Source organism: Macaca nemestrina, chromosome 11 (genome assembly GCF_043159975.1).
Source record: "Macaca nemestrina isolate mMacNem1 chromosome 11, mMacNem.hap1, whole genome shotgun sequence".
NCBI classification, from domain to species: domain Eukaryota; kingdom Metazoa; phylum Chordata; class Mammalia; order Primates; family Cercopithecidae; genus Macaca; species Macaca nemestrina.
Window position 1 is genome coordinate 102,395,626 of NC_092135.1, and position 22,246 is coordinate 102,417,871.

A 22,246-nucleotide genomic window follows, 5' to 3' on the forward strand; every position below is an offset into this window, starting at 1 on the left:
GCAACCAGGGGACCTTGGGTCTCAGCCAGAGCAGTCATCTCAAGTAACAAATGGACCTAATTATAAGGTGGTTTTACCTAAAAGGTCAGCCTGAGCCCTGTCACGGGAGGCTGGCATCATAGGAAGCTTCTACTGTATTATATTGCACATCAATATTAACATGTGTTCTACGACTGTTATGTGAATGTTATTTAGAGGCCTTAGCTTTCTGCTCTGTGCGCACAATCATGCACATACACACACACACACAGACACACACACACACACACACGCTTTTAGTGGATACAGTAGACCCTCTAAGTCCCATAATTCTGAAAGCTGACTTTGTTTGTTGCTTGGGGACTCTGATTTTGCAGGCTAGTTGCACTGTTGAAATGAGTCCCTGCTGCTTGTAAGTCTTGTTCCATAATTTCATTTGGCTGAAGCAGGAGACAAGTACCTCATTTTAATTAGAATTTCAAGCAAACTGCATTATGTTGTTATGTGTTATTCTACAAAAAGATACCGTATCAAGGACAGCTGTTGATGGAGTAAAGCTTCCTGTTAACTCTGCCTGAGAAATGAAAACACTTTCATTCACTTCACCAGTTCTGTCACGATGCTGCTTCTGACACATCCCATGGAAGAGAAAGATGTGCCCTGGAGCTCTCCAAGACAGCAAATGTTTGAAACAAGGTGCTAGGTAGTAATCCCAGGGCCCATGAAAATGTGACATCACCATGTCATTAGAGAGCAAATTGCAGGTCCTGTCCTGCTGCCTGTCTCTGCTGGCTTGCTGCAAATCACAGTACTCTCTAAGGAATCCACTCTCTGCCTGTTGCTCTGAGGAAAGCTGTAGACCGTGTTGAAGAAAAACGGAGGCTGTGCTGCCTTAGACCTGCAATTAAGTCCCTGCTGCTCTCCAAACCAATGAGTCCTTCCAAGTAGTAATCTAATTTATTTTTCCCATTTTCTAAGTAATGCTAGGGTAAGCGTGTTCATCATTTTAGACTCACTGATTCTAATTCCTAATTCAGACTTGTTTGTTCAGTAGAAGGTAAACAACCCCCAAGCTATCACCCACCCTCATTTATTTGGAAAGAGAGAGTTTCAGTGGGAGAAGATAAATAGCATGTCAAACATGGTTTGGAGGGGCTGCAACTGAATGATTTCTAGTTTCCTATGTCTGTCTCCAGCTGTTGTGGCCCAGTGTGACTCTGGCAGCTGTGTGCTAGCTTGGCTGAGCTGCTATTCAGTCAAAGCAGATCAATACTTGTAAGCATTTGTTTGATATAACAATCTCAGGCCGGTCCAAGAATTCACACATTGAACCACATGGATGGAAAGGACTGGTTTCCAGTTATCTGTCTGTGCATACAAGATCAACTGGTTGATGCCTGTAATCCTAAAATCCCCTAGAAAATAAAAGGAAGACCACATTTAGAGGATTGGTGGACTCGAGTAGCCCTGGGGATGAATCAATTCAATTCCATGAACATTTATTGGGTGCTACTATAGACAAGGAAACATAGGATATATAAAGATCAGCAAAACACAGTCCCAATTCTCGAGTATAATTTAATACCAGGATATAAAAACATCAGTAGTTAATTAATTATTATTTAGACTTGGCCTTGTTCCAAAAGGACTTAAGATGTAAGAATACTCTTGAAAATATATACAGTGGGTCAAAATGAAATAAAATAAGATTACATGAGAAGAGTTTAGGGGAAATTAAGGTGGGGAAGTTCAACGAAACTGGAAGTTTAGAAAATGTAGACCATGAGAAATAATGCTTACTTACCAGTGATGGATCATAAATTTGTCTCAGAGCTTCTTAGAAACCTGAATAAAACTGGAAACAAAATGGATTTATTATATGATTGACAAGGTCTATGTTGATCTTGCTCACGAAGGGGGAGGGCTATACCAGGTATGGAAATGACACAGATCTTTCTCATGTAAAGATGACTGATTTGTTCTAGTCAGGAACTACAAGATACTTATGTAGAATGCAATGATTTTCATAGGCTGATAGCAAGGACTGTTTGTTGCTTATGTAACAGCCATTCCTTGTTACCTTTACCCTTACTGCAAATAACTCCTTCCACCATCACGTGCACACAAACTGAAAATGCTAGATAATGACTCTTGCAGACTCCCCTGGTCATATGGCTTAATCATGGCCAATGGAACCCCAAAAGAAGGATGCTGGGAAGCTCCTGGTTAAGATTTTCCCGTCTGATAAAAAGACACAGTAAGGGAGAAGCTGCCTTTCCTACCTTTGGATTGATTGTAAGAAGACATACCCTGAAAGGTGTCATCACCTTGTGACCAGGAGGGGATGAGCTTTTGAACTAAGCCTATATGCTGAGTTGGGAAGTAGAGCAAGTGTTTCATGAAGTCACAGAAAAAATAAAAGCTCAGATTTCTGCTCCAAAACTAAGATGGGCAAGAAAACGCATGCCAGAATCTAGAAAAAATTTGATGTAAATTTTAAGCAAATAGATCTGGATGAGAAACATCTACTCAGGTTTCATACAGATGATTTTTTATAAAGAAAGATGTTTTTTATGGTCCAATTAGAAAAGCTAAGTAGTTTTTCCACCCTTACTATATGATGTTATTCTATGAAATGAGCAGAGGCCTGTTGGCCTTGCCCTTCCTTCCCACCTTATCCTTCTACATCCATGTTGAGAATGAAAACCCCTATAAACAACTGCATTTGTGAGATAGAGTGGACTGTAGGAGGGAGAAGAGGCAGCAGCATAGATGAGCTGGGAGAGGAAGGTCTTAAAATCCTCATAGGTAAAGTCTATGGGAGAAAATAGACAGATAACGATCATTGCAGCAACACAATCTCTTGTTTTTCAAGCAGTAAGCCGACTTGGGTACCAAATAACCAGGCAGTAGGTGATGGAGGAAATGACACCCTGATAGAGCAGTGACACCCTAAAAACTCTGATAGAGACAGAAAATTAGACTAGAAGATGTTTGTGTTAACCTTCCCTCCAGCTCAAGATCTGAGAAGGGAGTTCAACCATCAAACAGCTAGGCAAAGAAAGTAATTCACTCACCCTGTCTTGATAAGCATGAAGTCTGGATATATTTATCCATGTTCTAGCATAAATAAAGATACTAGAAGCATGAATGAGACTGGTGAAAACATATTATAGCAGAAAGAAATGGAAATATTTGACTCAAGGGGGTTCATCTCTGAAAATGATCTATGACGCGATTAAGAAGACTATCAAGAAACCATTGGGAATCCTTGAAAGAATGCCAAAAGACAGGCCACTAGAAATCAGGAGCTTAAGGAGAAAGATAGCTCAGATTAAAGGTGAAATTAAAATTCAGATTAGTGAAATTAACAAGGAGCCCCAAAGATCTAAAAAGATCTAAATGGGACTTCCAGGTAAAGATGGAGCTTTGAACAAACACATCTAATTTTGTTCCCTCCCCAAACCCTTATAACACTATAATAGAGAGATTTTTGTTTGGTCTTGTTTTCATATAGCAGTTCACATGGGTACAGAAAATGGAAGCGGGTACAGAAAATGGAAGCAAAGAAAATAGTGGCAAAATTTTGATGCTGTAAAATAGACAGACATATGGAAACAGACAACATATCTGAGAAAGCGAGCGGAATCCTCAACTATAGGTAGGGAAAGCTGAGAACCAACCCAGTTTACACCACAGTCCCCCTCCAGAGACTCAGAAATTAGCAGCACTAGTCCTTCTGGAAGCCAGGATGAAAGAGGGCAGGACAAAAACTTAGGAGGATTGAGAAAATTAGGAAGAAACTAGATCTCCGTGCCTTCCCTCTCCCTTAGACTGCCACTGGATGCTGTCTCTTCTCCCCAGCAGAAGCCTGGAGGTTTATATTATAGACAGGGTAAAATAGAAACTCTCAGCTTGAAGACAACAATGGAGACCTCTCAGGTTTTGTACCAAAAATAGGAAGATTAAGTACCTGTTTGCATACTGACTGCTGAGCACTAGTTTCTTCTTCCATTGGCTCCCAGAAGGGAACTTTATTTCCCATGAAAGAGATGGATGAGTCTTCTCTGGGGGACATGATCATTCCGTGGTGCTGAAAGCCCCCACCATATAGTTGGCTCTCCTTTTCTGTGGCTCCTCATCCACAGATTCAATGAACTGCAGATTGCAAATATTCAGGGGAAAAAAAGGTGCACATAAAAAAACCAATAAAATATAACAAATATTTGCATAGCATTTCAATTGTATTAGGTATTATAAGTAATCTAAAGATGAGTTAAAGTAAACAGGAGGGTGTGCACAGGTTATATGCAAATACTACCCTCCATTTTATATAAAGGATTTGAGCATCCGTGGATTTTGGTTCCACAGGAGTTTTGGACCAATCCCTGCTTATACTAAGCGATCACTGTATTGACAATGGGAATAGTAAGCACTCTGCAGTGATTCACAGAGGATAGTCTGCATCTAGGTACTCAGAGTTTCAGGCAGCCGTTTAGCCCTCTGCTCTTTAATATAAGCAAACAATCAAGGTTTTCCATAAATCCAAGAAAAGCAGGTAGTATGGTGGGGGATGGGGGAGGAGAAAACAAGAGAAAAAAGGAAACTGGATGAAAAAGGCATTGTGCAGGGAAAAGAAAATATTAAAAAGTAAACTGTAATGAGTATCTTTCAAAATATAAAAGATTTGTATACATGAAACAAGAACAGGGTGCCCTAAAAATGGAACAAAGAAACAAACAAACAAAAATAATAAAGCTTTGGGTATAAAATGCTATGGACAAATGTAATTTACATGAGTGTTAGAAAAAATCTGAATGACGCTGTGAAACCCTGAATCAGTCATATGAAAGTTAAACTTGAAAAGTGTTCCTGGATTGCAGAAGCAAAATCAAAGAGATTTAAATGGCAAACAGAGGATAGATATGGAAGATATGTAATGGAGAGCAAACACAGATCACTGGTGTTCTCAGATCAGTATAAATAGAAGATAAACCAAAGCGAAGATGAGAAAAACATTTCTGAGCTGAAAAAAAGATCTGTATTTACTGATTGAAAGCACCCACTACATCGAAGCAAAATGATTTTTGAAAGACCCAAATGAAAGTACATCCTGGCCAAACTTGAAAACTTAGAAGAATGAAGGGGATTTATGAGCCCCTTGTCAAAACAAAGGAATAGATTAAAAGAAATACAAGTAAGACTGACCTCAAATACCTTTTCTGCAACTCGACATACCAGAAGACAGTGGACTTATGTCTATATAATTTTAAAAATAAACAATGGCCGGGCGCTGTGGCTCATGCCTGCCTGTAACCCCAGCATTTTGGGAGGCCAAGGCAGGCGGATCACCTGAGGTCGGGAGTTCGAGACCAGCCTGACCAACATGGAGAAACCCCGTCTCTACTAAAAATACAAAATTAGCCATGCATGGTGGTGCATGCCTATAATCCTAGCTACTTGGGAGACTGAGTCAGGAGAATCACTTGAACCCGGTGGGGCGGAGGTTGCAGTGAGCTGAGATTGTGCCATTGCACTCCAGCCTGGGCAACAGAGCGAAACCCCATTAAAAAAAAAAAAAGAAAAGAAAAAAGAAACAATTATCATGTAAGAAATTTGTACCTAGTCAAATTTTGTGTGTGAAGGCAACAGAAGAAAGTACTCACAAATATGCAATGTATCATTCATGTGAAAAAAATTATTTGAAGCCGTAATTGAAATGCCTGAGAGAAAGAACAAAATTTTCAAAGTTTCGAAATATGAAGATAATTGTATAAACCATCTGGCTGCAAACATTGAACCGTTTAGAATTGAGAGATATCCAAATTAATTTTTGTAAATGTTATTCTAAAAGTGGATGCCAATTTCAAAACTCATTTTTAAATTAGAAGATATATAATGTTTGGAAGGAAAAAAGAAGTGCGGGTGGGAAGATAGAAGTGAAAGAAGAAAAGGGAGAGGGAGAGCAAAAAAGTTCACTTAACGTTTTGATTACATGAATGATGACAGAGAGGTGGTAGGATAAGTCTTAAACTACTGAGTTTAAGCACAACCTAAAATTGTTCTTAAACTCAATAGTTGTCAAATGTTGTTGTGCATTGGAATCAGCTGGGGATCTTTATGAACCACTGATGCCTGGCTTTCACCCTCCCATGGTTTCATTTAATCGGTATGGGGTGCCAGAAAGTTCCTCTGCCATTTCCAATGTGCAGCAACATTTGGGATCAACCGGCTTAACTCAATAAATAGAAAAAAGTAAGAATGGCAAGTAGATTTCAGCTTGTGTTTCAGCCCTTCTTAATTGGCAATGACTGCCTTAGGGCTTTGCTGGGGTCATATCAGGCTCAATGGGAAACTGCTCTGATTCATTTATACTGTCTTCACTGGAAAAGGAGAGAATGACATCACACACTGGCCATCCCTGGGTTGAAGTAGATTTCTAAATTAAAGTAACAATTAATAGATTTAAAATAGGCCGGGTGCGGTGGCTCACGCTTGTAATCCCAGCACTTTGGGAGGCCGAGGCGGGCGGATCACGAGGTCAGGAGATCGAGACCATCCTGGCTAACACGGTGAAACCCCGTCTCTACTAAAAATACAAAAAATTAGCCAGGCGTGGTGGCGGGCACCTGTAGTCCCAGCTACTTGGGAGGCTGAGGCAGAAGAATGGCTTGAACCCGGGAGGCAAAGGTTGCAGTGAGCCGAGATTGTGCCACTGCACTCCAGCCTGGGCTACAGAGCGAGACTCCGTCTCAAAAAAAAAAAAAAAAAAAAAAAAAAAAAATTAAAATAATGATGGATTCCTTCAAAAATATTGGAGAAAGTAAAAGTAAAAATCATATAGTCATATAAAAGGCATTAGGAAGGAAGGAAGGAAGGAAGGAAGGAAGGAAGGAAGGAAGGGGAAGGAAACATAAGGAGAAATTTTTTAAACGGTGGTGAAATATGATCAAATATGTTCATGAAGTCTATAAATGCAATTGGGGGAATCCCCTTCTTTAAAAGAGAATATCTTTAGATTGTATAAGAGAAGGGAAATCCATCTATGTGACATTTTCCAAACACCCACAAAATTACTAAATAAAAAATACATTAAAAATTACATTAAAAAATTAAAATGTGGCAAACATATCAGGCAAATACAATATGAAAGAATTCCAATACTAACAACAAATATAATAGAAATTAAAGTAGAAATATTAAATGAGGTAAAGATGTCCTGTCAGAAAGGATATTTTACAATGAATATAAAACTGTCATGAAATTTTATTCATCAGATAACATTATATCAAAATAAAAAAGTGAAATCTGCTATAAATTAGAAATGGACAGAAGTGCAATATCAATGGGACATTTTAACATACCTCTTTCTCTTTTTGACAGGCTAATAAAAATATAAATCAGTTGATACGCATAATTATAAAATATACCTTTATTTTCAATACTAATATAACACCTACTAAAAAAAAAAAGATCATGCATCAATACAATATAGTTCCTGTTCTCATTTATTGAATCAAGGAGAAAATTAACACTACAATTAAAAAAAAACAAATTAACAATGATGAGAATAGTACATATCACAAATGCCCTACGACAGAGGTGACTATGAGAAGAATGTCATTTCAAGAGGAAAGTTTAGGTTGACGCTGAGAGCGATGGTGACTTCAGTGTATAATAAAATCTAACCATGCCTCTTATGTTCCTTCTTCCGAAGAAAAAGTCTTGGATTCCAATTCTACCCCTAGAGCTACAGTGATAGTCTTCTCCTTTCTTCTTCGTTTTGGATTTTTTGAAAATTTTAAAATTCTGCTCTGTGAAATCAGTGTGAACAGAATGAAACAAAAAAAAGCTACAGACTGGGAGAAAAATATTTTGTAAAACATATGTCTGATAAAGGACTTGTATCTAAAATACATGAAAACCTCTTAAAACTCAACATTAAGAAAGCAAACAACCTACTTAACAAATGGGCAAAAGATCTGAAACAGATACTTCACTACAGAAGTATACAGATGGCCAATAAGCATATGAAAAAGATGCTCGACATCATTTATCATTAGGGAAATGCAAATTAAAACAAGAAAGCAACACCAGTGCATACCTATTGCTAAATGACTAAAATCCAAAAAAACTAACAGTTCCAACTGCTGGTGAGGATGCAGAGCAACAAGAACTCTCATCCATTGCTGGTGGAAATGCAAAATTTACAGCCACTTTGGGAAGACAGTTTGGCTGTTTCTTACAAAGCTGAACAGAGTATTACCATACCAAACAGCAATTGTGCTCCTAGATATTTACTAACTGATTTGAAAACATATGTCCACATAAAAACCTGCATGCAAATGTTTATGAGAGCTTTATTCATAATTGCCAAAAACTAGAATAACCAAGATGTCCTACAATAGGTCAGCTGATAAACAAACTGTGGAACACCCATACAACTAAATATTATTGAGTAATGAAAAGGAATGAGCTAGCAAGTCATGCAAAATATGGATGAATTTTAAATGCAAGTTCTAAATGAAAGAAGCCAACCTGAAAAAGGCTATGTATTACATGATTCAATTTACATGACATTTTGGAAAAGGTAAAACTATAGATATGGTAAGCAGATCAGTGGTTGCCAGTGTTGCAGGGAGCCCGTGGGGAAGGGCTGGATAGGTAAAGCACAGGAGATTTTTTTAGGATGGTAAAACTATTCTGAATGATACTGTTACAGTAGGTAGCTAGTCAGGCATAAGCAGGGTAGGAGAGGGCTCCTCCTCCCTACCCCCAACCAGGAGTGTCAGGTGACTATCAGCTGATGGTCAGGTGGTTATTAACTGTCTCTCTAAAATAATAATTGGTCATAGCTGGCGCCAGGGCAAGGCAGTCTCCCAATAGAGGAAACCTGAAACTGGTGATCAGCAGTTTCTTAATAAGATCTCAGGAGCTGGGTGAGTGGGCTCAAGCATGCACATTAAGAGGCAGACTGGCAGAGTTTAACTGGTATATGACCTTCTAGGAAGATTCAGCTGGTAAGGGAAGAATGCCTCAAGGGAGCACGTGTACAAGTCCAGTAAACACACTGCACAGCCTCCCCTCCCAAATGCTAGCAGACCACTGTGCCTGTGGACAGCCCACCCCAAGGGAAGAACCAGGGAAGAAGAGATGCAAGACCCCAGAGGCATGCCAACGGATCAAACCCCAAGTCAAAGGTTAAACAGGGCACTCCATCTTGCAAGTCACCTGCTTGGCCCTCTTCCAAGTGTACTTTACTTCCTTTCATTTCTGTTAGAAAGCTTTTTAATAAATGTTCACTCCTGCTCTAAAGCTTGCCTTGGTCTCTCTGTCTGCCTTGTGTCCCCTCAGTTGAATTCTTTTTTCTGAGGAGGCGAGAATTGAGGTCGCTGCAGACCCATACAGACTCGCTGCCGGTAACAATACTGTAAGGGTGGTTCCATTGCATGATGCATTTGTCAATACCCATAGAACTTTATCACAAAAAGAGTGAACTTTAATGTATGTGGATTTAACAACAACAACACAAATCATTAGGCAGATGGGGCATCCTAGGATGGAATGACAAAATAGCTGCATCTCAAAAGCATATAACAGCATTACCAATGTGTCAAACATCATGGAAGAGGGTAGGGGGAAAGATACTGACCCAAGTAACTCTGGAAATGAGTGGGGTCTGTAAGGTCAAATGAAAGTGCGCAAAACCACTATACTCTAATCGATAAAGTTGTTCCACATAGAAGTGTGGAGGTTTCCAGATGAGCAAGGGCAGAAGGCTAGAATGAGCCATGTGGAAGTGGATAAGAGTTGGAGACATCAGTGTGAACTCATGCTGACATGAGAGACAAAGAGAGAAACATTTATAGATATTTGTCTATATATTTGTCTATATATTTGTCTATATATGAGCTAGTATGCACACATCTATTTCCTTCCTCTGTTAGTTGAGAGGGAGTAGAAAGAAAGACACCCCAGTAGCAACAAGCATACCTCACCCAGATTTAGTTTATAATTCCATTCTTCAATAAAAGGAACCAGGTCTCCTGGGAGAAATGACTATTGCAAGCCTGAGGAAAGAAATATACAAGATGGGTCTGGAGTATCTTGTAGTGACAGAAATTAAAGAAGTGGAAAAAGAAAAAAAAAAAAACGCCACAATAACAGTGGTATGTCAGAGAAACAGAAGGGCTAATTGAAAGAACTTTCAGTGGCCACAGCCAGAACAATTTCAGAGGAACAAAATAAATAAAGTAGCATTGTTTATAATCAACAAGAAAAGAGAGAAATCTCCCAAACAGCATTCCAAATAATTTCTGCACATATTCTGCCTTCAAGTAGGTGAGTATAAATCCCATTTCTTAAGGGTGGATTGTGCATAGTGACTTTCCCACAAAGTGTACATTATGGACGGGGAGGGGAAGAGAGGAACTTTACAGTGAAAGAACCTGACAAACGCAGTCTTAGTAAGGTCATTAAGGTTAACATCAGCAGTGATAAGTTATGCTGATAGAATGTGTCCTTGATATGATGCGATGAGAATGGCACCTTATCTCTGTGGTCTTCCTCCCTAAAACCCAAACCCCAATGTGATCACGACAAAAACATCAGATAATTCTATGTGAGGGACATTTATAAAATAGCTCATCAGTACTCCTTAAAATTGTCAAGGTCAACAAAAATAAGGGAAGTCTGAGAAACTGTCATAGTCACCAGGAGCCTAGGGAGATATGATGACAAACTTTAATGTAGTACCTTGCTTGGGATCCTGGAACCATAAAAGAACATTAGGTAAAAATGGAAGAAATCTGAATAAATAAACTATGGGCTCAAGTTAATAACATATCAATATTAATCATCACAAATGTACCATACTAACGTAAGATGCTCATAGGGGTGAGTGGGTGAGAGGTATATGGGAACTCTCATATTCAAAACTTTTCCATGAATCTAGATCTATTCAGAAACCTATTTTACAATCTTTAATAAGAACTAAAATCTAAATCTCTGTAGTGAAAAATCTATAGATTGCATTACACTGATGTTACTTTGTACCTGCTATCTCCAGGGTCACCTAGCCACCGATAAGAATGAACCAACTGAGAGCCAGTGCCAAGTGCCAGACTCTGAATCTGGGCCAAATAGACTGAAACCCTTCCCCCACATCTGTTTAATGTTTTTGACATTCCTTGCATCCTCCTTGCTGAATCTCCATAAACTAAAACCAAAACTGCTGCTGTCCTAAAGCACCTGCAACTCCTCCTCACCCCATTCCCTCCAATCAGATCCCTCAGATGTAGACAACAGCATCAATCAGGCTCAATGGGATGTGATGATCAGTTAATTTCCCCTATTGCTAGCTCACTCCTTCTTCCCTGCTGGGAGCTTACAGCATGCTGAGTGGCCAAGGCCAGGCTACTTATGATAGAGTTGATTAACCAAATTAACCAAGTGTTTTGCTTGTGCATATTTACTTCCCACTGTTTACTCTTTGGCCATTTTAGTACTTGTAAACATATACCAAAGGCAGCAATAGCAACCAACCCTGAGCCTTCGACATGGCATCATACATTGAGGGGCACAAAATTTACACATGTATATGTGTTAAAAAGAATCTTCAAGAAATCACATTAAACTGTTAATAATGGCTACTTCTGGGAGGAAGAAAGGGAAGGGATAAGAAAATAAATTTTGCTGCATTCTTTTATTTGCTTTTTATTTACATCTGTAAGGATTTATTTTTATGCATTTCTACACTGGATTTTTTTCTACAGTGAACACAATAGTACTTTGGTAATTAAAAACCTACTTTGACTGGGGGATATACACTGTTAGTTAAAATTGTTGGTGCTGACTCTCAAGAAATAATTTCTATTGTACAATGTGGATAGAATTCAAGGAATTTCAGGGGTGTCTTATATCATTATGGCCAAGGGTAAAGGTTAATGGAAAACTAGTATAACCTACAAATAGGCTCTCTTAGAACTCAGAACTACACCAAGCAAAGAAACTAGGCAAGATAAGGTTTTGAGTAAAGGTGAGACGATGATGGAGTAGATAATGAAGAAGGAAGGTCATAAGTTGCACCAATAGCATTAAGAACTATAGCTTCCGTTTCTGTGCCCTTGCTGCTAGAGTGTTCAAAGACTTAATAATTTCATCCATCATTTTCCCTTTTCTCTTTTCCCTTTGGATTAGGAACTATCACTGTTCTTTGTATCTTTTTTCTTCCTTTTCTTCATACTACTATATATCAAGTATGATGGTAAAATTATTTGATTCATTCACTGGTTGAAGAAAAGAGTGAAGAAGGAATCACAACAAAAGTACAGAAGAAATGCACATCTGAGGGAGATCATGGTTTGAAGGGAGTGGTCCATTGACTTCCTGCACCTACATATTGCTCTTGGTGTGTCTTTGGGTTACTTCTTGTTGGAAAGTGTTTATGACTGCCTAGAGGAGTTTCTTTAGAGTTATGTGTGTTGACAAAATTATGTGTGCCCTGAGCAATCAAAGGGTAAAACAGCAGAAAATGTGGGTGTTTCTTCCCAGATACACATACAATTCTAGATAAGTCATATATCAAAAGTCAAAGAAGTCATATATCTCCTTTAAGGGAATTCCCCAACTTATAGGGGTAGGATTCCTTAGTGGTCGTGGTTCTATTCTGTGATCCTGTCCTTTTGGCCGTGACAAATTGAAACAATTCTAAGTCAGAACTGATTAGTGATGGTCAGGAGGGTGGTGTCGTGTGATTTAAAAAATGGCTGCTGAGGACTCATGCCTTTAAGGAAAGGAGAAGACTTTGCTCACTGACTGGTCAGACATCTCCTAAATTATCCTTATTAATTTTGGTAAAGGGTATTCAATGGTATATGGTAAGATCAATACAGAATTTTCCTTTCAGAAAAATACAAGAAAATACAGCAGTAATGTAAATAATGATTTAAAGTTCTCCCAGAAAGGTATGTCCCTATTAATGTATACCTATGTATAATGTATATATAATGTATATAAGATTTTTCATAGCACAGATATATTAGCTATATACAAAATAATTGACTTCATATACAAATCAAAACAGAAAAGGAGTGCGTTTGAGAGAGTAACAGGATAAGGATATTTTATTTTTTAGATATTTCAACTTTAGTGAGATCTAATTTACATACAACAAAATGTACATCTAACCCATGTTAGATGTACTTTTTGATGCATTTTAACAAATAAATATGCACATTTAGTAACCCAATACAATCAAGACAAAGCATTTCCATCACTCTCCAAGATTTATGTCTCACACTCATAATTTTTTTGAAAATTATTTTTTTAAAGCTGCTATGAACACATGTTTACAAGTCTTTGTATGGATATTTTAAAAAATTTTTCTCAGGTCCAATCTTAGAAGCTGAATTTCTGGGTTGTATGGTAAATGTATAGAAATTGCCAAGATGTTTTCCAAAGTGACTGCACATCATTCTACATTCTCACCAGGATTTTATGAGTTCAGTTGCTCCACATCTGTATTAGTTCATTCTCATGCTGCTAATAAAGACATACCTGAGACTGGGTAATTTATAAAGGAAAGAAGTTTAATTGACTCACAGTTCCACATGGCTGGGAAGACCTCACAATCACGGTGGATGGTGAAGGAGGAGCAAAAGCTCGTCTTAAATGGTGGCAGGAAAGATAGCGTGTGCAGGGGAATTGCTCTTTATAAAACCATCAGATCTTGTGAGACTTCTTCACTATTACAAGAACAGCATGGGAAAAACCTGCCCCCATGATTCAATCACCTCCCACCAGGTCCCTCCCACGACACGTGGGGATTATGGCAGCTATAATTTAAGATGAGATTTGGATGGGGATACAGCCAAACCATATCAACATTCTTGTTAACACTTAGTATGTCAGTCTTTTCCATTTTAGTTGCTTTAATGAGTGTGTAGTAGCACCATATTATACTTTTAATTTACATTTCTCCGATGACTAATGGAATAGATTTTTTTCATGTGCTTATTTTCCATTCACATGTCTTCTTTTATATAATATAGGTTCAAATCTTTTGCCCAGTTTTTATTGCATTGTCTTCTAATGATTGAATTGTATGTGTTCTTTATATATTCTGGTTACAAATCCTTTGTTAGATATACGTATTATGAATATCAGCAATCAGTCTGTGGCTTATCCTTCTATTTTGAGAATGCTTTATTATAAAGAGAAAAAATGTTAATATTAAGACCAATTTATTAATATTTTTCTTTTATAATTAGTGCTTTTTGTGTCTAAGGAATCTTTGCTGATTCTAAGGTCACAAATCTTTTGCCTATATTTTTTCTAAGGGTATAATTTTTAGCTTTTATTCTTAAAAACATGATCCATTTAGATTAACTCTAAAGGGTCAAAGTACAAGCAAGGAAGAGGTCAAAATTTGTTTCCTTTATCAACATCCTGTTTCCAATATTCAATCATTGGTTAAAATGACAACTTTTTTCATTGAATTACTTGGGCATGTTTGTTGGAAATGATGTGTGGGTCTGCATCTGTACTCTTCATTCTGTTTTAATGATTTATATGTTAATTCTCACAAAAATATTACCATGTCTTGATTACTTTAGGTTTATAATAGGCCTTGAAATCAGAGCGTATAAGTCATCCAAATGTGCTCTTCTTTTGCAAAATTGTCTTGGGTATTCTAGATCTTTTAAATTTTAGAATTAGCTTGTCAATTCTACATAAAACCCAGCTGGGGTTTTTATAGGGGTTGCATTAGATGTAAAGATCAATTTAGAGGAAAATTCTTATTTGATCTTTGATATACTTCCTCATCTGTTTATGTCTTCTTTAATTTCTCTTAGCAGTGTTTGGTTTTCAGTGTACAGATTTTACATATAACTTGTTAAATTTATATCTAAATATTTCATGTCCTTTGATATGTCTAATGGTACATTTTAAATTATTTTTTCAGTTGTTTATTGATAGTATATAGAAATATGTTTGATTTTTAATATTGTATACTGTGACCTTGATAAATTTGACTTATTAGTTCCAGTTTCTTTTTAAACCTACTTTAGAATTTTCTACATACATGGTCTGCAAATCAAAACATCTTTTTCAAATCTGTATGTATCAGACTGCTTTTCAATTCTGTATGGCTTTTACTTAGTTTTCTCCTCTTATTGTATTGGCTAGCTCTTGCAGTACAACCTTAAATATAAGTGGTGATAGACAATCCTGCCTTCCTCTTCATATAAGGGAAAAACATTTTTTATCACTAGGAGTGATATTTGCTCCTTTATTTTTTAAATAGATGCCCTTTGCCGTATTGAAAAAGTTCTCTCTATTCCCAACTTGCTGAGAGATTTTATCAAGAAGAGGTATTAAATTTTGTCAAAATGGGTTTTTTTCTGCTTCTGTTGAGAGATTTTTATGTGTTCCCCCCTTATTATGTTAATGGAGAATTGCATTAATAGATTTTCAAATGTTACAACAACCTTGCTTCCTGAGAACAACCCTTTTTGGTCATTATATATTATGCTTTTTATATACTGCTTTGCCCTATATCAAGAATAAGTCAAGGATACATATTGTAGGTCTTAGAACAATCACTGAAAATATAGAACAAAGAGGCTTAGAGAATAAGACAATAGTGGAGTTGGAATTCATTATTGGAGTTGTTTCTCTTCATATCTTTCTCTTCTCCAGTACTTTTTCTTATAAGACAAATCCCAGCTACCTCATCCTGCCCAAATTCCAAACTCCATCTTTTAAACTTAGTAAGACCACTGTATTCCGCTTGGGTTTTCCTTCCCTGGGAAAGGAAAGCAGAAAGCTAAGGGATGAGTGTTCTGTGTTTAAAAGAGCAAAGAGTTAAATTGATGATTGTTTTACATTCATGCATTAATTAATTTTTTTCAACAAACATTTTTAGAGTTAGGCCTTAAATATCTAGGCAAAGATACTTAATTTTTATTATAGCATTTAACATTTAAATTCTTCTGTCATTCAAAAAATATAAATGCACTACCCATTGTGTAGTACATTTATATGTTTGGGACATGTACTAATGGAGAAATATAAATGTAGTTGGACTAGAGATATCTTTTTAATGCCAGGAAATGCCCTCAGATAGAAAGCCAGTGTGAGGTGCAGTGGCTCACCCCTGTAATCCCAGCACTTTGGGAGGCCATGGCAGGCTGATCACCTGAGGCCAGGAGTTGGAGACCAGCCTGGCCAGTGTGGTGAAACCCCGTTTCTACTAAACATTACAAAATTAACTGGGCATGGTGGCATGCACCTGTAATCCCAGCTACTGGGGAGGCTGAGGCAGGAGAATTGCTTGCATCCGGGAGGTGGAGGTTTTAGTGAGCCAAGATCATGTCACTGCACTACAGCCTGGGTGACAGAGTGACTCCATCTAACACACACACACAAAAAAAAGTCACTGTGAGTCTAGGGCTCCACTTGTTTTTGGCCTTCTACTATGGATCATAGTACTCTATTGCCTATTGTCTAAAAATGGCTGGAAAAGTGTCTTGCTTTCTAGTTATTTTCATTAGGAGGGAAATTCTAATACCAGTAATTACAATAATGGCCAAAAATGAAAATCACCTAATAGTGACTTTTAATAACATAGTCATTCTACGAGTATTCATGTACAAGTAGGTAATATTAATACATAAGCCTGTGATGTTACTGTCACCTGGAATACACAGCATCAGAGATTTGAACATTTTTTTAACAGAAGTAATTTTTTAAATGGCATAAAAATAAACTATCTTTGTCCAGATACTTGAGGCCTAACTATAAAAATGGTGTAGGTGAAATGATGGCTTGACAAGGAAAGTTCAACTCAAGATTGGGTAGCTATCCTTTAAAAACCAGTGAAAAGAAAAATCCAATTGAGAGAGGGAACATGACTAAGCCAGTTAAAAACGTACTTGTTAATTACTGAAAAACAGTGACCAAAGTTGGGGGTTTTTAAAAGATAAAAGTGAAATTAACTACTTTGAAGCAAGTCACTGAGGGGAAGAAATGATGATCATTAGTCTGAGAACGTTTAGGTTAAGGCAGAGGGCTAGAGCCTCAGACGCCTTGAGAACTTTTCTGATTTAAAGATTCTATGATTAAAAACAAAAATTTTAAAAGCCATTGCATTAATAGGCCTCATTTATAAGCCATTAACTGAAGTATCACCTATCGACATCCTATTTCTAGTTTTTAAGAAAAGGAAAAGGAAAATCTTTTCTTCGTTGTGTAGTGCATTTCTATATTTGGGACATGAACTAACGGAGGGATGTAAATGTAGATTGGACTGGAGATACGTTTTGTAAGATATTATAAAATCACACCATTATTATAAATACCACTCTACTTACTTTCATATTGCTCATCTCATCAATTCTTCTCTACTTTCCTGTATTTGAGGAAAAATAAGTAACTTTCTGCATAATTCTCTATGCCTTTATTTTTTACTTTTTCTTACTTCTAAACAGCAACCACAGCTATCAGCAGTAAGCTAAGAGATGAGTGTTCTGTGTTTAAAAGAGCAAAGAGCTAAGTTAATGGTTGTTTTACATTAATGCATTAATACATTCTTTCAACAAACTTTTTCTTCTGCTGGGTCAGGAATGACAAATAGATTTCATATTTAATGTCATCTCCTAGTGACTGATAGTAGCTGATTGGAACCCTATACTGAGAATGAAAACGCCTTTCTGGCTCAGCCAGATTGATTTTCAATTGAATTCTGCCCTAGACAAAGAAGGAGGAAGTAGCACAAAGGTGTATTGCCATCTCTTCACAAGTCACCATACTTGGTTTAAGGGATATTTGGTGTATAAGACGAAATCCTGTTCCTAAAACCAATGGGGAATAATTCTTGGAATAATGAGAACTATAAAAGCAATAATAGTGTATCAATGAGGGCTAGGTCAGACAAACAGAAATCAGAGCCAGGCATTTCAAGTAGAAAGGGGCTTAATGCAAGAGATTGGGTAGTTATAAAGCTATTGGAAAGGTTGGGGGAAAGCAAACCAGAGAAAGCTACCACCTAATCTCAGCTTTGCTTCCAGCTTCCAGAGAGTGAGGAAATTGCAAGATCATTTGAGAAATGCTGGCGCTGATTATAGCTGCCTACCGCACTGAAGTATGTGAAACTGAGCTTCAGGGAAGTCAAGCAATTTATTCAGCCACTCATTTGAAAATGGAGCCAGGAATAGAACTCAGGTCTTCCTCTCAGTTCACCAATCTTTCTATAATACAGCTTTGTTTCTTCTCATTCAACTTGCACTGTCATTGTTCTGATGTACATACCCATGTCTTGATCATTGTTTTGCTATGTCATTTCCTCTCAAGTCCCAGGCTTACTTTTTAACACACACACACACACACACACACACACACTTTCCTGTACTATTAAAACTTATATAGGCTCTTGGAAGTCTTACTTCTGGAGGTTCCACCCTACACCAAAGCAAATGTATTAATGTGCATCTACTTTTTGGATAGAAAAAGTGTGATTTTGCTTTTGAAATAATTTGGCTACAGATCACCAATTTAATTTGAGATTGGCTATGATTTCTTGGCAATTACTTTGCATAGTTGGAAATTCTTGCAAAGTGAGAAAAATTTAACCTTCAAATTGTTTTAAGTGTAATGAAATATTTAGGAGTAGTAAACATGACAATTAATGAAGTTGGTCCAATGTTACATTTTGTAGATGTTTAAACATTTGTTAAATTCAATTTTGCAGTTTTCCTCTTGGAACCAATGCTTTTTTTTTTAGGTCCATAATGCTAAACTCCAGTTTTTCTAGTGCTAGTTGGCAAAGTGGCCCAGGGCTGTCTCTCATGGATATCACCAAAGATAGCTTTCTGTGAGCCTGTATGCACGCTGCTCCCACTGAATGGAATTTCATGGAATTTCAGTCTCATGAGTGGTGCAAGGTCAGAGATAACGAGGTCCACACACATTTGTGTCTGTGTCTTTCCACAGTGGCAGACTTCCACTGATGCTATTTAATCACAAAAGCCATGGACTACATGGTTCCCAAGGAGGCAGTTCTCCTTAGTACTTTCCGTTCACTCAGTGGTCAGAGCCTTGGACACACAGGCTCAAGTCACTCCGCAATGCAGTCAATATTGCAAACCCTATATAATAGTATACTTAATCAATATATAAATGCTATAGATTAAACATCCCACAACAAAAAAAGTAACATTTAACATCAAGGGAAAGGGGATAGGAAAAAGGGGTTAACAAACTAGTCCAGGAGGAGTGACAAAAACAAAAAGCATCTCCTGGTTTGAGCCAAGAGGTCCTTCAGTCTTGCAAGGAAGAGTCTTTGATGTGGACAGAGTCTTCAGCAGGAGAAGATGGGTTCACCACGAGTGACAGGAAGATGGTGTCAGTTAAGACAGCCATATTGAACTCCTGAAGTCCTGCTCTGTTTATGGCCACAGAGTCCTCTGGTGAGAACTGATAGTGGAAGGGTGTGCTTGCTTATATCCTTATCTGGTTGAATGCAGTCTTTATAAATCAGGCAAAACATCTTATCCCTGTTGGTAAAGTGCCCTATGAAATGTAAGATGGGAGTCTTTTTCTAAGATGGAGTTACTTATGTCAAGGGTGCACTCTATACTTGTTATTCCCAAACCCTCCCAATCCTGGTCACACTCTTCAGGGTTTACCTTCTCATCAGCTCTTTCTTAAATCCACCCACACCACCACCTTCCTGTAGGGCTGATGCCTTCTTCTATCACGAAAAATGTGAAGTTAGATTGAGAGTTATTTATTTACATGTCAGCATCCCTTTTCAAGACAGGAATATTTTGAATGTTGTAAGAGTTTATTATCTCAGCACAGGTCCTCATGCATGTGCAACACACTACTAAAACATTGTATGTTAATGTAAATTCATTAAAGACACATTCAAGGACCTTCCATGTGCAAGATACTAAAGGGAGTTTATCAAAGAAGGGTTGACTACCATTCTTATCTTCAAGACACCTCCAATTTTTCTAAAGAGTTTTAATGTATAAGAATAATTTCATTTCTTAGATTTTAATTTCTTGATGAATTTAGTCACTAGATTCACAATTCTGTGGTCAGTGTTGTAAGCATAAACATTTGTAGTTTATTTTCATATGGCTTCTTTTTGAAATTCAACATACAAGAAATGTGTGGACAAAAGAATGTGGCGAAGGGGTTAAATTGTGTTATTCTGGCATGTTGACTATTTAAGTTAAAGGCACTTGAAAAACGCAGGTACAAAAAGGTCACTTTGACCTTCATATGTAAGATGAAATTCTTGCGTGAAAAATGCCCTCGCCATACTAGAAAGATATAACATTTTCCCCAGGATGAGAAATCAAAACCAAGAGAATACTGTACAGACCTTGTTAGAATAACACTTATCTTTTATGCTTTCTTGCATAGTTTAGCTGCTTCTTTGCCCCAATCACTGTATAAGTAACTGACTCTAACTACTTCTTCAGGTCTTCATTTCCTTCTGAGGACTCCCATGCATGTATAATTTGCATTATGCTTTTCTTCTATTAATCTATGTTATGTCAATTTACCTCTTAAACCCAGCTGGGGTTTAAGAGAATGGAGGTGGAATTTTTCTGCCTCTACAGTGGTATAACAATAATGCGTTACTTTACAGTAGGTTTTAGGATACCAAAACATGTTTAGGTACATAATTTTATTTGATCCATACAACTATGTGGCAAAAGTAGAGCTGGTTATATCATTCCCACTTTACAGATAAATAAATAGAGGTTCAGAAGGCTGACAAAAGGCAGAGTCAGAACTTAGGTCGACATCCAAGCCTAGCTTCACACTGTCACTACACACTTTGCCCCAGGTTCTAGAATGTTAAATTTAAGGCAGAATGGTTATAAATTAGCAAGTTGGATAATTCAGCAGTGAATGTAAATGAGAGTTATAAGATAAATGACATTTAGTGACATTAATTAACTGATTAAATTAAACCTGATATTTTAATCAGAATTTGTTTGTGCAGTGCTAGATAAAATGAAATGTAGTTTAACCTAGTTACTTTAAAAAATTCCAGTTACCATAACAACTTCTTGTGATTTCAATTAAAGGTGGTCTTTTCTTTATATTATTTTTAGAACTTTAGTTACCATAACAACCAGATGCCGTGTATTTGATCAGTTAAATCATTCCCAAAGAGTTAAAATATGATGTTCTCTTGGAAACAATCAAAATATGATAAGTGGTGTGTCAGGAATTAATGCCCAAATGGCAACGCAGACGCAATTTTTCAAGGAGCTCACATGTGAAATAAAAGACCAATGAATCTTCCTTTGTATGTGGGCTTATGATGTTTCTCAGTTACAGAAATCAAAAAGAGATTATTTATCAATTGGAGGAAAGTGGAGATGTCAGGTTCTGGGGTAATATGAATTGTCAGAGCTACAAAGAGAAATGATGTAAATGATAAATTCATTTTCACTGGGTGTGGGGGCTTTGCTGGAAATAGTATTACCAGAGCTTTGCCCAAGCTGGGAGTGGGGAGAGGAGTTTGGCTTTATACAATAGAAAACAGCTCTGCCTTTCCGTGTTCATTTCCTCCCCCATGCCTCACCCTGTAAAGGAGAATTTCTAAAGGAGTCTCTTCCTATCTTAAGAAACTGGTTTCCTAATATCAATGAGAGGAGCCACCACTCCTATACTAACAGGCTCTGCAGTTATTGAAATAGAAATTGGGAGCAAGATGACCACAGGGGAGGTCTAAAGAAAAAAAAATGAAAGCAAGAGAGTTCAGAAATAGGAGAATGGCAGACCAAGAAGATGAAGGAAAGAACACAGGCAAGGGGTAAACTACAGGATAAGACAGCCCAAGTGAGGAAGGCAGAACAGAGCAAGGGGCAAAACAGAAACCAGCCTAGCAATGAGGAGGCAGAATCAGTTAAGCATGCTGACGGCTATCTACCACCAATCATGTGAAAATACTTCTGACATATTGGGCCCAAATGCATGGCAAACGAACATCAGGAAAATTCCCTTGCTGTCCGAATCAAAGTCCTCACCTGTTTGAGGTAAATTGGCCCTTCCAGGCAGATGTCTTGCTTTATTTGATGGGCAGCCATCCACGTGGAGGTGGTTAAGGACAAAAGATGCATCTGGTTGCCCTGAAGCAAGGGCCAGGTTGCCCATTAAGTGACAAATAAAGATGGCCTCTCCCTGTTATCACCCTCTGCCCATGAAACGAGGAGAGAGCTGCTTTTCTTGCCCACAG

At 37.6% G+C, this 22,246-nt stretch overlaps 1 long non-coding RNA gene across 1 annotated transcript in view; it reads right to left on the bottom strand.

Moving 5' to 3' along the window:
- LOC105468048 (uncharacterized) overlaps positions 1–22,246 on the bottom strand; it is a 95,123-nt gene that overhangs the window by 25,336 nt on the left and 47,541 nt on the right. The window contains exons 2-3 of the long non-coding RNA XR_011609990.1: positions 3,953–4,137; positions 1,784–1,834 (exon numbers count right to left, since the gene is read on the bottom strand). This is a non-coding gene — a long non-coding RNA (uncharacterized lncRNA). The remainder of the gene's footprint in view (positions 1–1,783; positions 1,835–3,952; positions 4,138–22,246) is intronic.